A 16,882-nucleotide genomic window follows, 5' to 3' on the forward strand; every position below is an offset into this window, starting at 1 on the left:
GTAGATGTTAAGAACCAATCGCTGTCCCAGTTTAGGTTAACACAGTCTGTTAAGTAAGAGCGTGGTCCGCATTACACACAGACGGTAACAGATATCGTCTCAGTTCTTTCACAACCCAACAGAGGGAACTTCCGTCCTTCACTCAGTATCCATAAATAATTAGTTTACTTTGAATTCTTGACAGAGGTGCACAAGAAGAGACACGAGTGCAGCTTACGCGTAGCGTTTACCAAAGATGTTTCATGTCGACTGCCAAATTTTGCTTCATCGTCAAAAATGAAGGCTGAATACTGCAGAAGGCTTTGTAGCGACCAGGAAAAGCAGATCGCTGTCCCAGTACTGGATTGGCCTTCGATTGGTCTTCACAGTCGCCTGACGCTGATCCTGTTGACAAAGTACGGCCTTACATAAAAAAGTTGTAAGGGAATAATATGTTCACTTTGGAACTGCTGTCAACGAAGATTAGACGCATTTGGAGGTCTCTTTCACGTGAATACGAGGAAAACTTGGTTTCATGCATGTCTCGGAGATGCCAAGCAATTATCGACGCTGCGGGTGACTGGACGTACTGTTAATTGTACTTCCATTTTTCTTTCGTTCATATGTGATATACGTATATGGTTTAATACGTTGTCAAATACATTTTTCTACTGACTAACCCGACTACGATCTTACTTACTGACTATACAGGGTGGTCCATTAATCGTGACCGCGCCAAATATCTCACAAAATAATCATCAAACGAAAAAACTACATAGAACAAAACTTATCTAGCTTGAAGGGGGAAACTAGATGGCGCTATGGTTGACCCGCTAGATGGCGCTGCCATAGGTCAAATGGATATCAACTGCGTTTTCTTAAATAGACACCCGCATTTTTATCACATTTTCGTGTACTAGGTAAAGAAATATAAATGTTTTAGTTGGACCACTTTTTTCGCATTGTGATAGATGGCGCTGTAATAGCCACAAACATATGGCTCACAATTTCAAACGAACAGTTGGTAACAGGTAGGTTTTTTAAATTAAAATACAGAACGTAGGTACGTTTGAACATTTCATTTCGGTTGTTCCAATGTGATACATGTACCTTTGTGAACTTATCATTTCTGAGAACGTATGTTGTTACAGCGTGATAACCTGTAAATACCACATTAATGCAATAAATGCTCAAAATGATGTCCGTCAACCTCAATGCATTTGACATTACGTGTAACGACATTCCTCTCAACAGAGAGTAGTTCGCCTTCCGTATTTTCGCACATGCATTGACAATGCGCTTGACGCATGTTGTCAGGCGTTGTCGGTGGATCACGATAGCAACTATCTTTCAACTTTCCCCACAGAAAGAAATCCAGTGACGTCAGATACGGTGAACGTGCGGGCCATGGTATGGTACTTCGACGACCAATCCACCTGTCATGAAATATGCTATTTAATGCAGCCTCAACCGCACGCGAGCTATGTGCCAGACATCCATCATGTTGGAAGTACACCGCCAATCTGTCATGGAGTGAAACATCTTGTGGTAACATCCGTAGATCATTACGTAGGAAATCAGCATACATTGAACCATTTAGATTGCCATCGATAAAACGGGAGCCAATTATACTTCCTCCCATAATGCCGCACCATACATTAACCCGCCAAGGACACTGATGTTCCACTTGTCGCAGACATAGCGGATTTTTCGTTGCCCAATAGTGCATATTATGCCGGTTTACGTTGCCGCTGTTGGTCAATGACGCTTCGTCGCTAAATAGAACGCGTGCAAAAAATCTGTCATCGTCCCGTAATTTCTCAGTGGCAGAACTGTACACGACGTTCAAAGTCGTGGCCATGCAATTGCTGGTGCATAGAAATATGGTACAGGTGCAATCGATGTTGATGTAGCATTCTCAAGACCGACGTTTTTGAGATCGCCAATTCTTGCGCAATTTGTCTGCTACTGATGTGTGGATTAGCCGCGACAACAGCTAAAACCCCTACTTGGGCATCAACATTTGTTGTAGGTCGTGGTTGACGTTTCACATGTGGCTGAACACTTCCAGTTTCCTTAAATAACGTAACTATCCAGCGAAAGGTCCGGACACTTGAATGATGACGTGCAGGATACCGAGCAGCACACGCCCGTTGGACATTTTGATCACAATAGCCATAAATCAACACGATACCGACGTTTTCCGCAATTGGTAAACGGTCCATTTTAATACGGGTAATGTATCACGAAGCAAATACCGTCCGCACTGGCGGAATGTTGCGTGATACCACGTACTTATACGTTTGTGACTATTACAGCGCCATTTATCACAAACAGAAAAAAATGATCCAACTGAAACATTCATATTTCTTTACGTACTAAACGAATCTGTAATAAAAATGAGGGTTCCTATTCAAAAGAACGCAGTTGATATCCGTTTAACCTATGGCAGTGCTATCTAGCGGGTCAACCATAGCGCCATCTGGTTTCCCCCTTCAAGTTAGACGAGTTTCCTTCTTTGTAGTTTTTTCGTTTGATGGTTATTTCATGAGATATTTGAACCGGTCACTATCAATGGACCACCCTGTATATGTGCCAGTCTGGGAACCTGTCTACTTTAAAGTGACACCAGCTAGTGCTGTCGCACCACACTGTGGCGGCAAGTACATCAAATACACTTCTATGTGTGATTCGTCATCCCGACAAAAGTATACGATTCAGGTCGAGCTGCGAACGCGCACCATATGCAAATACAAAAGAAATCTGGCTGCAAAGACCACTGCCGGAAAGTAGTTTGTAATCAACAGCTTTTCATTGTCGTAATAAAGGGGCCATTTGAAACGGTTAATATTGTCCTCCAAAGCTGGCGCGTAAAATGACCGTTCTCGCTGGCGCACAGAAGGGGAGGAAAATAGACACAAAAAGGCCAGTAAATTTAACTCTTTCTGTCTTTCTCTCTCTTCAACTCTCTCTCTCTCTCTCTCTCTCTCTCTCTCTCTCTCTCTTCTTACTCCCAGCACTGGACGCTTCTGAATGAATAATTTCCATAGACGGCGCTTTCATTAGGGCCGAAATGCGCCAGTTTCTGGCAACCCTTTCCTTCCCCAACCGCCCCCACCCGTGCAATACATTTCTTTGCCTCCTTCTACGCTGCAAAACGAAATATGTAATTGCCCACTCGTAGCCTTTGTTGGGCGCCTGGCGGATTTAGGTGGAAGGGTGAGAGATTGAGTGTGAAAGACGGGAGGGGGGTGGTGGTGAAGAAAACGACGAGGGGTGCTGTTAAGTGTTTGACTTTTCCAAAGGAAATGAACAGAACATTCTCGTTGTGCCTTGTCACATCTTCGGAATCGGTCTCCTAGCATTCAGGACAGAGTCACACGGCTGCATTGCTACTGAGGAGATATTTCGTATTTACTTTAGGAGGTAACGACGGAAGGCTGCAGTCATTTTAATTCGCTCCATCCCCCCCACCCCCCCGCAACCCCCTCCCAGCCTCGGTGCTATGTTCCGGCCGAGTACGTCCAATCACCGACTGGTTCGTGGGCCCACACCCCGCTAGAGTCTTGCCTCGGCGTACGACCAGAAGCTTCCGTTTCTCTCCTTTTCCTCTCCCCATCGCTACCTCTCTCCGTCTCTCTCTCTCTCTCTCTCTCTCTCTCTCTCTCTCTCTCCCCCTATGCTTCCCCCTACTCCCCTTTTTTCACCCCTACTACACTCGCCACCCTCTCATCCGTACCCCATCCGGAGCCATCTCCTTCTCCCGCGAAACGTTTCTTACAGCTCGGTCCGACTATCTCCAGGATACACGCTGCGCAGCAAATTTCGACCGACCTGCAGGATGCGCAGGAGAAGAACTTCTTTTTTTTTTTTTCTTTGCGGCCTCGTCTTCGTTCTTTCCCTTGGAATCCTCTACCAAATTCGCCATTGCGTGGAACTTGTTGCGAGCCTGCAGGGTTCTGAGGAAAGGGGAGTCCAAGAGACGGGAGGGAACTTTTAGTTTCTTGGGTGTCTACACAGAAATCCCAATTATAAACAATCAGTCTTTTCGTCGAAGCGAATCTCTACGGGAGCTGTCTTTACAGAAGTCGCCGAAGGAGTGAATCATTACCACCAACGCGCTATTTCAACGGCTGCAGTAATTCCGAGAGAAAAACCCACAAAAAGTTCTTCCTGGCAACACCCTTATTGCGTCGCTTCGCCTCTCTCTCTCTCTCTCTCTCTCTCTCTCTCTCTCTCTCTCTCTTTGTTTCTCTCTCTTTCTCTCCTTATGTATCTATCTATCATCTCCTCCCATAAACGCACAAGCTCATCTTCAAGCTGTTGATCAAGTGACATAGTCCTGTGTGTGCTAACATTACGGCAAGTAAAAAAGAATAAACGAATTTGCAGTTAATAACGGAGGAAGTGAAGTACTTTATTATTTTATTATGAATCCAGTCGCTGACAATGAATGTTTATCAGTCAGATTGATAAACGTATGTAGTCCTTGACTGGAGTTTTAATAAATTTTCTTGCGTCACTGGAATACCTTACTGCGACTATACCGCTACTTGTGAAGTACTTTTTAGTCCACTGGTTTTACTCTTATCCTTTATTCCTCCACCATGCTATCAGTTTCAGAGCCTGCGTGGAGGCGCCTACTGTCAGATGACAGATAGGTGTATAATCCTTGATCTGCTAACGTCTATTTCACGAATAGCATCGTTGTGCCTGTTTTATTGAGGGTGCTGTGAATATTCCAATGAAAACGAGATAAGTGGAGAAAACGTAAGTAAACTATTTTTATTTCGAAAGTAATCGTCATTACTGTTAATACATTTGACCCACTGTATGACATGACGCGCAATTCCTTCATGGAAAAATGTTTTTGTTTGTCTACGGAACCAGAATTGTCCGAAGCAAATCGGAGGCCACGACTGTCTTTCTTCATTTCTCCAAAAGTGAAGAAACCGCATGGCGAGTGAAAGGGACTATATGGAGGATGTGTAAGGGCTTATGAACGAAACCCAACAGAAGTGCGCTATCATGCCCAAATGCCGAGAAATGATTAATGGGGGCCTTATTTGGTTGCAGCGTGGTGCCCTTCCCCCCCCCCCCCCCCTCAGTCATTGATAAAGCAGTTTCGATTACGCTGCAGAAATTTTGCTGTGGAGCTCTTACGTATCCTGAATACTGTACCGATCTCTCACCATCCGTGTTCGTCTAGTTGCTTCGGACGAAGATACCCACCGAGCGATGTGGCGCAGTGGTTAGCACACTGTACTCGCTTTGGAGGGGACGACGGTTCACACCAGCGCCTGACCATCCTGATTTAGGTTTTCCGTAATATCCCTATATCGCTTCAGGCAAGTGTTGGGAAGGTTCCTTTGAAAGGACACGACCGTCTTCCTCCCCCATAGTTCCCTAATCCGATGGGACCGATGACCTCGCTGTCCGGGCCCCTCCCCCAAATCAACTAACCAACCAACGAAGAATTGGACGCCTGGGTACAGTCATGTTTCCGTAGGCAATCGCAAACATTTTTCCATGAAGGCACTAATCGTCTTGCCTCATAGTGATATAAATTAATTAACAGCTATGGCGATTACTTTTGAAATAATACACTACTGGCCATTAGAAATACTACACAACGAAGATGACGTGCTACAGACGCAAAATTTAACCAACAGGAAGAAGATGCTGTGATATGCAAATGATTATCTTTTCAGAGCATTCACACAAGGCTGGCGCCGGTGGCGACACCTGTAACGTGCTGACATGAGGAACGTTTCCAAGAGATTTCTCATATACAAACAGCAATTGACTGGCGTTTTCTCGTGAAACGTTGTTGTGATTCCTGGTGTAAGGAGGAGAAATGCGTACCATCACGATTCCGACTTTGATAAAGGTAGGATTGTAGCCTATCGCGATTGCGGTTTGTCGTATCGCGACATTGCTGCTCGCGTTGGTCGAGATCCAATGACTGTTAGCAGAATATGGAATCGGTGGGTTCAGGAGGGTAATACGGAACGCCGCGCTGGATGCCAACGGCCTCGTATCACTAGCAGTCGAGATCGCAGGCATCTTATCCGCATGGCTGTAACGGATCGTGCAGCCACGTCTCGATCCCTGAGTCAACAGATGGGGACGTTTGCGAAACAACAACCATCTGCACGAACAGTTCGACGGCGTTTGCACCAGCATGGACTATCAGCTCGGAGATCGTGGCTCCAGTTACCCTTGACGCTACATCACAGACAGGAACGCCTGCGATGGTGTACTCAACGACGAACCTGGGTACACGAATGGCAAAACGTCATTTTTTCGGATGAATCCAGGTTCCGTTTACAGCATCATGATGGTCGTATCCGTGTTTGCCGACATCGCAGTGAACGCACATTGGAAGCGTGTATTCGTCATCGCCATACTGGCGTATCACCCGGCGTGATGGTATGGAGTGCCATTGGTTACACGTCTTGGTCACATCTTGTTCGCATTGACGGCACTTCGAACAGTGGACGTTACATTTCAGATGTGTTACGTCCCGTGGCTCTACCCTTCATTCGATCCCTGCGAAACCCTACATTTCAGCAGGATAATGCACGAGCGCATGTTGCAGGTCTTGTACGGGCTTTTCTGGATACAGAAAATGTTCGACTGCTGCCCTGGCCAGCACGTTCTCCAGATCTCTCACCGACTGAAAAGTCTGGTCAATGGTGTCCGATCAACTCGCTCGTCACTATACGCAAAAAAAAAAAAAAAGGTTCAAATGGCTCTGAGCACTATGGGACTTAACATCTATAGTCATCAGTCCCCTAGAACTTAGAACTACTTAAACCGAACTAACCTAAGGGCACCACACAACAGCCAGTCATCACGAGGCAGAGAAAATCCCTGACCCCGCCGGGAATCGAACCCGGGAACCCGGGCGCGGGAAGCGAGAACGCTACCGCACGACCACGAGCTGCGGACCACTATACGCCAGTGTCTACTCTTGATGAACTGTGGTATCGTGTTGAAGCTGCGTAGGGCAGCTGTACCTGTACACGCCATCCAAGGTCTGTTTGACTCAATGCCCAGGCGTATCAAGGCCGTTATTACGGCCAGAGGTGGTTGTTCCGGGTACTGATTTCTCAGGATCTATGCACGCAAATTGCGTGAAAATGTAATCACATGTCAGTTCTAGTACATTTGTCCAATGAATTCCCGTTTATCATCTGCATTTCTTCTTGGTGTAGCAATTTCAATGGCCAGTAGTGTAATCAGTTCCCTTACCTCTTTCGATCTGTTTAGTTTTGGATTGACTGGCCTTTACATCAGCAGTTGCTAACACATACGGTGCCGCAGTGATTGGAAGATATCTCACTGAACTTAAGATATTCCATGTGGCACCGACATGAAACGTGTCCACTCCACTACCCGTAGACAATTACAGATATTCTAAACATTTCGAGATCATTTGGTTGGTCATTTTGGAAACAATCTCACTAGACTTAACATTTTTCGACTTTCGTCTGTAGTAAAAATTAAAACAAGACATCTGACGTTATGAAATGATGTGTTAGACCCAGATGAAATTCAGTGGGCATTACCGTGTGTCCAGGATCGCCTTATGGATTATATCATTACTCGAGGTCAACGAACTGAGTGACAGTCTTAATAATAAACGCATTAACCGTATCCAGTTTACAAGTATGGTTACATTTCTGACAGTAAAGAAGGCGTTTGTGAGAGTTTTTTCCTGATGTTGAGATAATGGTTAACGGCACTGTCTTGTTCTTACTATTTCTACACATTTTGTGTAGTTGAAATTCTCTTCGAAGGTTTTACCACGTAGAGAAGACCATATAGTTCAGTAATGAAACTCAGTGTCATAATTCGACACGTAGAAACGTCAAATATTAGATGCGTCCATCAAAAATTTTTCCATACTCTCCGCTACAATTTAGCTAAAACCACCGCTCAAATGGTTCAAATGGCTCTGAGCACTATGGGACTCAACATCTTAGGTCATAAGTCCTCTAGAACTTAGAACTACTTAAACCTAACTAACCTAAGGACATCACACACATCCATGCCCGAGGCAGGATTCGAACCTGCGACCGTAGCAGTCCCGCGGTTCCGGACTGCAGCGCCAGAACCGCTAGACCACCGCGGCCGGCTAAAACCACCGCTCGATAAGTTTACTCATATATGTTTAAGATGATGTGTCTTACCTGATTCACCCTTATCCTATAACTCTTGTGTGTTAGGTATCGTATCAGGCTTTGAAAATCAAAATGCGTTTCGCGTTTGTTTTTTATTAGAGCACACTTTTCATCTGGTAATTGTGATTAACATTCCTCAGACCCGTGTTGATACTGTTATCATATCTAATTGCTGTCACATTGCATGTTAGTATGATCGAAACAACTTTTTATAGTTCCGCATAATGGAAACATTTCACACTTTACTACAGGTCAATGTACTTCTGAATCACAAAGATGCCGATAACCATATCATCACTGTAGTCTGCTACAGTAAACCATGTGTGGCCGCAGAAATTTATTTGGAGTCTGTGAGCGTGCGTGGGTGTCTGGTGCGGGGGGGGGGGGGGGTGGAGAGGAGTGGCTGAGGGGGGGGGGGGCAAGTTCACAACTTGGAGGCGGACACATCTCCTCGATTTGACAGTTTTTATATAGATAAAGTAATTGGTCAGATTAAAGCCATAATATTGTCTTACTGCGGATAGCCACGTATTGCTACAATCGACTAAACGAGAGGTCTCACAGAATCAGAAGTTTATGAGAGTTCTGTAATGACTAAAAGCTGTTATTTGAGATTGCAAAGGAAGAGGGAGGAAAGCTCACCCTCTTTCCTTTACCCCTAGCAGACGCGTCTGTAGTGAACGTAAATAGTAATAATCGTCCTAAGCACACTTCAGACCCCATATCAGTGTTCTAAAACTGTAATCTACGTAGCGGTAAAGGCATTTCGGGACTGGAGTAAGGGAGTTTTTTACAATGTACTGTTCGAAGACTAATTTTAACATGGTAGGCAGTATAGCTACGGAATCCATCGATTATATCTCGCTCCCATATAATAATTACGTAATCATAAGGCAGCTGCGAAACACACTACATAGTCTCGTAGCATAGGCTCGTAGCACACTCACATTGACACACACACACTCAAACACACACACACACACACACACTCAAACACACACACACACACATATATATGTATATATATATATATATATATATATATATATATATATATATATATGAACGCACTTAATTTTTACTTTTTCTCTGGCATGATTAACAACATTGGTCACAGGTAACTGAAATAATCCCAGTCTCCCTGTTCAGAACAAGTTCCTGGGGGAGAGGGGCTTTCCTTGGTTATCAAGCTAATGCCGGTACTGGAAATCCCGTCACCCTTATTTGCTATTGGGTTTCCTTCTCCTCCAGTCGGAGCCTGATTTGACAGTTGAGTGAAAAGATACGAGTGTCAAACAGGCTAATTTGTTGCTAGAAATAGAGAATGAAAACGGATCCTACATACATCTGACGAAAATTGTTAGGATGACTGTTTCAGCCTTTCTTTCTCCAGTTGCCTTACGTCATTTGAGTGTACTGGGACGTAAAACGCTCGACATTGAGACGTTTATCACTTTCCTCGATCGCAACACCTACCATATACTGAAAAAAAAATTGCTGTGTTTAGAATACTATTTCTGTATTCCCATAATTATATTATCAGTGATCTTACCAAGTAAATAATTATGTAGTGAAACGTTTGAAGAATTTCTGGATTTCCTTATAAAATTCTTTATGCTTACTACATGATGAACACAGTTTCCTTTAACACAACCAGTAGCTGTCTCACTACTTATGTGACCGAGATGATGTCACAAACGATATAAGCAGTACCTCCTTCTCCGTCGGCACGTGATTCGAAACCTCCGTCTGTCGGAGAAGAACTTACTTGTACCTCACTATAAAAATTTTACTTCTTACAGAAAAGACGAACAAATTATTACAGAGATCAGAAAATCACCGAAGACTAAAATGAAAGATCTCAAGCATCGGTTCTAGAAACACTGCTACACAAAATACACTCCTGGAAATTGAAATAAGAACACCGTGAATTCATTGTCCCAGGAAGGGGAAACTTTATTGACACATTCCTGGGGTCAGATACATCACATGATCACACTGACAGAACCACAGGCACATAGACACAGGCAACAGAGCATGCACAATGTCGGCACTAGTACAGTGTATATCCACCTTTCGCAGCAATGCAGGCTGCTATTCTCCCATGGAGACGATCGTACAGATGCTGGATGTAGTCCTGTGGAACGGCTTGCCATGCCATTTCCACCTGGCGCCTCAGTTGGACCAGCGTTCGTGCTGGACGTGCAGACCGCGTGAGACGACGCTTCATCCAGTCCCAAACATGCTCAATGGGGGACAGATCCGGAGATCTTGCTGGCCAGGGTAGTTGACTTACACCTTCTAGAGCACGTTGGGTGGCACGGGATACATGCGGACGTGCATTGTCCTGTTGGAACAGCAAGTTCCCTTGCCGGTCTAGGAATGGTAGAACGATGGGTTCGATGACGGTTTGGATGTACCGTGCACTATTCAGTGTCCCCTCGACGATCACCAGTGGTGTACGGCCAGTGTAGGAGATCGCTCCCCACACCATGATGCCGGGTGTTGGCCCTGTGTGCCTCGGTCGTATGCAGTCCTGATTGTGGCGCTCACCTGCACGGCGCCAAACACGCATACGACCATCATTGGCACCAAGGCAGAAGCGACTCTCATCGCTGAAGACGACACGTCTCCATTCGTCCCTCCATTCACGCCTGTCGTGACACCACTGGAGGCGGGCTGCACGATGTTGGGGCGTGAGCGGAAGACGGCCTAACGGTGTGCGGGACCGTAGCCCAGCTTCATGGAAACGGTTGCGAATGGTCCTCGCCGATACCCCAGGAGCAACAGTGTCCCTAATTTGCTGGGAAGTGGCGGTGCGGTCCCCTACGGCACTGCGTAGAATCCTACGGTCTTGGCGTGCATCCGTGCGTCGCTGCGGTCCGGTCCCAGGTCGACGGGCACGTGCACCTTCCGCCGACCACTGGCGACAACATCGATGTACTGTGGAGACCTCACGCCCCACGTGTTGAGCAATTCGGCGGTACGTCCACCCGGCCTCCCGCATGCCCACTATACGCCCTCGCTCAAAGTCCGTCAACTGCACATACGGTTCACGTCCACACTGTCGCGGCATGCTACCAGTGTTAAAGACTGCGATGGAGCTCCGTATGCCACGGCAAACTGGCTGACACTGACGGCGGCGGTGCACAAATGCTGCGCAGCTAGCGCCATTCGACGACCAACACCGCGGTTCCTGGTGTGTCCGCTGTGCCGTGCGTGTGATCATTGCTTGTACAGCCCTCTCGCAGTGTCCGGAGCAAGTATGGTGGGTCTGACACACCGGTGTCAATGTGTTCTTTTTTCCATTTCCAGGAGTGTATTAAATCCAAGGAGAAGTTCTGTGTCAAAAATTAATTATAAACAATGAAAAATCAGTGGAATGTGAGACACCGTGTGCACGCCTGCCTGTTCACTGGGCCGTAACCATAGTCAACACACTACTTTGAGACTGCCTCCGAAGACAGGTCGCATACCACGCTCACTAACTGGAACCTTCGGAGTCAGGACTCCAGGGGGAATTCCTGCATGTCTTGCTTTCTTTTGTTCTTTGCCGTGGCTAGGTCGATCGATTTATGCTTAAAATTGAAAGGGACAGCTGGAATTTCCGAACATACTGTGTTGTATAGAGGCGTTCATCGATATAAATCATATGATAAATAGTTTATCATAAAGAATAACACTCGCCCACAGATAAAAGCAATGTGGCTATTTCAGCACCTCATAAGTTTGATTAGTGAACTCAACTTTGACGTGATAATCTGACGTTAAAATATTTCTTGTTGTCGTCTTCTGACTGAAGACTTGTCTGATGCAGCTGCGGATGGTAGTGTATCCTGTGCAAGCGTTTTCATCTCTGCATAGCTACTGCTATCTGCAAAGAAATGAATTTCCTTGCTGTAATCAAGGTTGGTCTCTCTCTCTACAATTTTAACCCCCCCCCGTCTCTCCTCCTCAGAACCGCAGCTATGTTCAGTTCCAAAGGTGGACCATAGCGCGATTACAAAGTTGGTCTCAACTGGCTTGTAAGTACACTCAGCTCCTCACACACTACGATTTTTTCGTTATTTAGTTGCCCTACTATGCACTACTTCGTTTCACAATTTGTCTTCGGTGACACACTGCGTAAAATCTAAAAATCTATAGCAACAATTTCAAATTATTTATCGACAAACCTTGTCCAGCGTCACGCCTCAAAGTATGTCGCCTGTTGGTGGCTGAGGCGGGTTACGTCCAAGTCCATGTACCCTCCATAGCATTCCTGCAACAACGCAGAAGAGGTATGTTTTGAATAACTTCCTATTTTACGACGCCTTTCTATCACTCGTATCACAATTCACAATGTAATTTGTGTATAATCACAGTTAAATTTTACTATCAAATCAACATATTAAAAATAAAGTAAACTGTGTAAGGATTGCTGACGGCAGGTGGATTACGAAAGCTACGCCGAACTTCGTGACAACATTTTAGGAGATAATATACATTTTGTTCAATAAAATAAAAGTTCCAAGTTCACTGCCTGACGAAAAAAAGTGACTCACTTACAAGAAGAGGAGATTGTTGTTGTTGTTGTTGTTGTGGTCTTCAGTCCTGAGACTGGTTTGATGCAGCTCTCCATGCTACTCTAGCCTGTGCAAGCTTCTTCATCTCCCAGTACCTACTGCAACCTACATCCTTCTGAATCTGCTTAGTGTATTCATCTACTGGTCTCCCCCTACGATTTTTACCCTCCACGCTGCCCTCCAATACTAAATTGGTGATCCCTTGACGCCTCAGAGCATGTCCTACCAACCGATCCCATCTTCTGGTCAAATTGTGCCACAAACTTCTCTTCTCCCCAATACTATTCAATACTTCCTCATTAGTTATGTGATCTACCCATCTAATCTTCAGCATTCTTCTGTAGCACCACATTTCGAAAGCTTCTATTCTCTTCTCGTCCAAACTATTTATCGTCCATGTTTCACTTCCATACACGGCTACACTCCATACACGTACTTTCAGAAATGACTTCCTGATACTTAAATCTATACTCGATGTTAAAAAATTTCTCTTCTTCAGAAACGCTTTCCTTGCCATTGCCAGTCTACATTTTATATCCTCTCTACTTCGACCATCATCAGTTATTTTTCTCCCCAAATAGCAAAACTCCTTTACTACTTTAAGTGTCTCATTTCCTAATCTAATTCCCTCAGCATCACCCGATTTAATTCGACTACATTCCATTATCCTCGTTTTGCTTTTGTTGATGTTCACCTTATACCCTCCCTTCAAGACACCATCCATTCCGTTGAACTGCTCTTCCAAGTCCTTTGCTGTCTCTGACAGAATTACAATGTCATCGGCGAACCTCAAAGTTTTTATTTCTTCTCCATGGATTTCAATGCCTACTCCGAATTTTTCTTTTATTTCCTTTACTGCTTGCTCAATATACAGATTGAATAACATCGGGGAGAGGCTACAACCCTGTCTTACTCCCTTCCCAACCACTGCTACCCTTTCATGTCCCTCGACTCTTATAACTGCCATCTGGTTTCTGTACAAATTGTAAATAGCCTTTCGCTTCCTGTATTTTACCCATGCCACCTTTAGAATTTGAAAGAGAGTACTGCAGTCAACATTGTCAAAACCTTTCTCTAAGTCTACAAATGCTAGAAACGTAGGTTTGCCTTTCCTTAATCTTTCTTCTAAGATAAGTCGTTAGGTCAGTATTGCCTCACGTGTTCCAGTATTTCTACGGAATCCAAACTGATCTTCCCCGAGGTCGGCTTCTACTAGTTTTTCCATTCGTCTGTAAAGAATTCGCGTTAGTATTTTGCAGCTGTGGCTTATTAAACTGATTGTTCGGTAATTTTCACATCTGTCGACACCTGCTTTCTTTGGGATTGGAATTATTATTTTCTTCTTGAAGTCTGAGGGTATTTCGCCTGTTTCATACATCTTGCTCACCAGATGGTAGAGTTTAGTCAGGACTGGCTCTCCCAAGGCCGTCAGTAGTTCCAATGGAATGTTGTCTATTCCGGGGGCCTTGTTTCGACTCAGGTCTTTCAGTGCTCTGTCAAACTCTTCACGCAGTATCGTATCTCCCATTTCATCTACATCCTCTTCCATTACCATAATGTTGTCCGCAAGTACATCGCCCTTGTATAGAACCTCTATATACTCCTTCAACCTTTCTGCTTTCCCTTCTTTGCTTAGAACTGGGCATCCATCTGCGCTCTTGATGTTCATACAAGTGGTTCTCTTTTCTCCAAAGGAGATAATGATAAGAATCTCCACAGTTGGAGCAGATTACAAAATGAGGCTCTTTGCACGGTCCGCGCGGCTCCCCCTGTCGGAGGTTCGAGTCCTCCCCCGGGCATCGGTGTGTGTGTTGTCCATAGTATAAGTTAGTTTAAATTAGATTAACTAGCGCGTAAGCCTAGGGACCGATGGCCTCAGCAGTTTAGTCCCTTAAGACCTTACAACAAATCTCCAAAAATTTCCAAAATGGGGTCAAATTTAAGAAGAACTCGGCAGTAAGACCCACTTATCAGTTTGATGTTGCGACCTCTCTGACCTGTATACAAGCACTCATTCGGTTGGAGAGTTCGTCATGAATTCATCGAACCCTGTCCAGAGAGACGTTCGCCAGCAGCTGGCCCTTAATATCGTCCATACTGCCACTGAGAGGCAGTTGATGTCAGACCTAGTCCCACATATGTTCTGTAGGGATGTTCTTTGGATCTTTCTGTCCAGAAGAGTACCTCAGTATCACGCAGACAGTTCACAGACGCCTAACACGTGTGTGGACGAGCATTGTCCTGTTGAAAATTCTCACCATATACTCTCAAATGAGGGGTAACGCATAAGGATGCAAGATTGTGACGTATTTTGTTTCGTCAGAGCTCCCTCAATTGCTATCTCCCACAGGTTATAATCACACCTGATATCTCTTCACACCATAACGGTAAGGTAATACCGTGGTGCTCTTCCAAAACACTGCAAGGGTGGGACTTCTCCCTGAGTCATCAACATACTTACCGACAATGGTCATCCCTGGGTAATACAGAATCGCAATTATTCGTTCAGTACAGTGCCACGCCATTAAATCAGCAACTCACATTCCCGGCCATGAAAACACTTCTAACACCGCCGTTTGTTTAGAGAAAAGCATTTTTATTTGTCATCAGCTGTATTTACTCTTGACCGGTTTTGATCATTTCAGCCACCACCAAACGTAAGACGGTGCAAACAGAAAAAAATCTATGTAAGGTATTTACAAATGAAAAGGATCGAAATATACGACTTCTACCTCTGAACATCAGTGTAATATACAGTAATTACAAATTTATAAAATCTTTTGGTCTAAAAATGCAGTATTATTTCCTTTACAAGAAACTGGAAAACAGGTTTAGTTATTCCCACAATTCCAGCCATCAATGCTATCATTATCATCATAAACAGCAACTCCATTTCCTCCTCTACATTACAGGTTTGATTTGGGGTACCATAAAGAAATTCATTGTAGAAGTCTTTGGTTTATTCTTTCAGGAACTGCATCAAATTAGGAAAATCTCATTCTTTAGCTGCCTGAATATCTTGGTTCTTGTCGTAGAACTGATGTAGGTCGAAAGCAGTACATTCTGCAGTAGTATTTCTCTTAATAATGATTTGAATGTACCACGGGCCAAAGTAAGAGTTACGCAGTGAGACAAAAACGTATCATCCACATCATTGTGAGTCATCTATACCTGCTGCAGTTTGAGTGGAAATTTAGGCCTTATCAAACAGAATGGCTCAATAACACGTTTGCTGTTAATGGAATCATCATGTTTCACTATTTTCCCGGCGGAGGTTCGAGTCCTCCCTCGGGCATGGGTGTGTGTGTTTGTTCTTAGGATAATTTAGGTTAAGTAGAGTGTAAGCTTAGGGACTGATGACCTTGTCAGTTAAGTCCCACAAGATTTCACACACATTTGACCATTTTTTCCATTATTTTCAGCTGGACTGGGTAAGTAATGTACGGGCTTCAACAGTTTTCCCGACCCAAATTTCGGATGTTTCTTTAATCTTTGTCTTGCGCTTCCCTATCGGTGTGAAGTCTTTATCGTTTGGTAAACAGCTGTATCCTCACGCTGGAACAAATATGTGATCCTTTTGTAGATTTTCAAGATGTTCACTTGACTGAACAATAACTGAAACATAACTTTATTGTTGTTCAGCCTAGGACACTGTAATGGTACTTGAATTACGTAACCATTACGGCACCTCATCTCAACCTCTCGATACCAGCAATATTCTACTGTGTTTCTGTAAAATACACTCCTGGAAATGAAAAAATAACACATTGACACCGGTGTGTCAGACCCACCATACTTGCTCCGGACACTGCGAGAGGGCTGCACAAGCAATGATCACACGCACGGCACAGCGGACACACCAGGAACCGCGGTGTTGGCCGTCGAATGGCGCTAGCTGCGCAGCATTTGTGCACCGCCGCCGTCAGTGTCAGCCAGTTTGCCGTGGCATACGGAGCTCCATCGCAGTATTTAACACTGGTAGCATGCCGCGACAGCGTGGACGTGAACCGTATGTGCAGTTGACGGACTTTGAGCGAGGGCGTATAGTGGGCATGCGGGAGGCCGGGTGGACGTACCGCCGAATTGCTCAACACGTGGGGCGTGAGGTCTCCACAGTACATCGATGTTGTCGCCAGTGGTCGGCGGAAG

At 44.8% G+C, this 16,882-nt stretch overlaps 1 long non-coding RNA gene across 1 annotated transcript in view; it reads right to left on the bottom strand.

The window, feature by feature from the left end:
• LOC126092217 (uncharacterized) overlaps positions 1-16,882 on the bottom strand; it is a 761,555-nt gene that overhangs the window by 70,501 nt on the left and 674,172 nt on the right. The window contains exon 3 of the long non-coding RNA XR_007521311.1: positions 12,344-12,429. This is a non-coding gene — a long non-coding RNA (uncharacterized LOC126092217). The remainder of the gene's footprint in view (positions 1-12,343; positions 12,430-16,882) is intronic.

This window comes from Schistocerca cancellata, chromosome 7 (genome assembly GCF_023864275.1).
Source record: "Schistocerca cancellata isolate TAMUIC-IGC-003103 chromosome 7, iqSchCanc2.1, whole genome shotgun sequence".
Taxonomy (NCBI): Eukaryota; Metazoa; Arthropoda; class Insecta; order Orthoptera; family Acrididae; genus Schistocerca; species Schistocerca cancellata.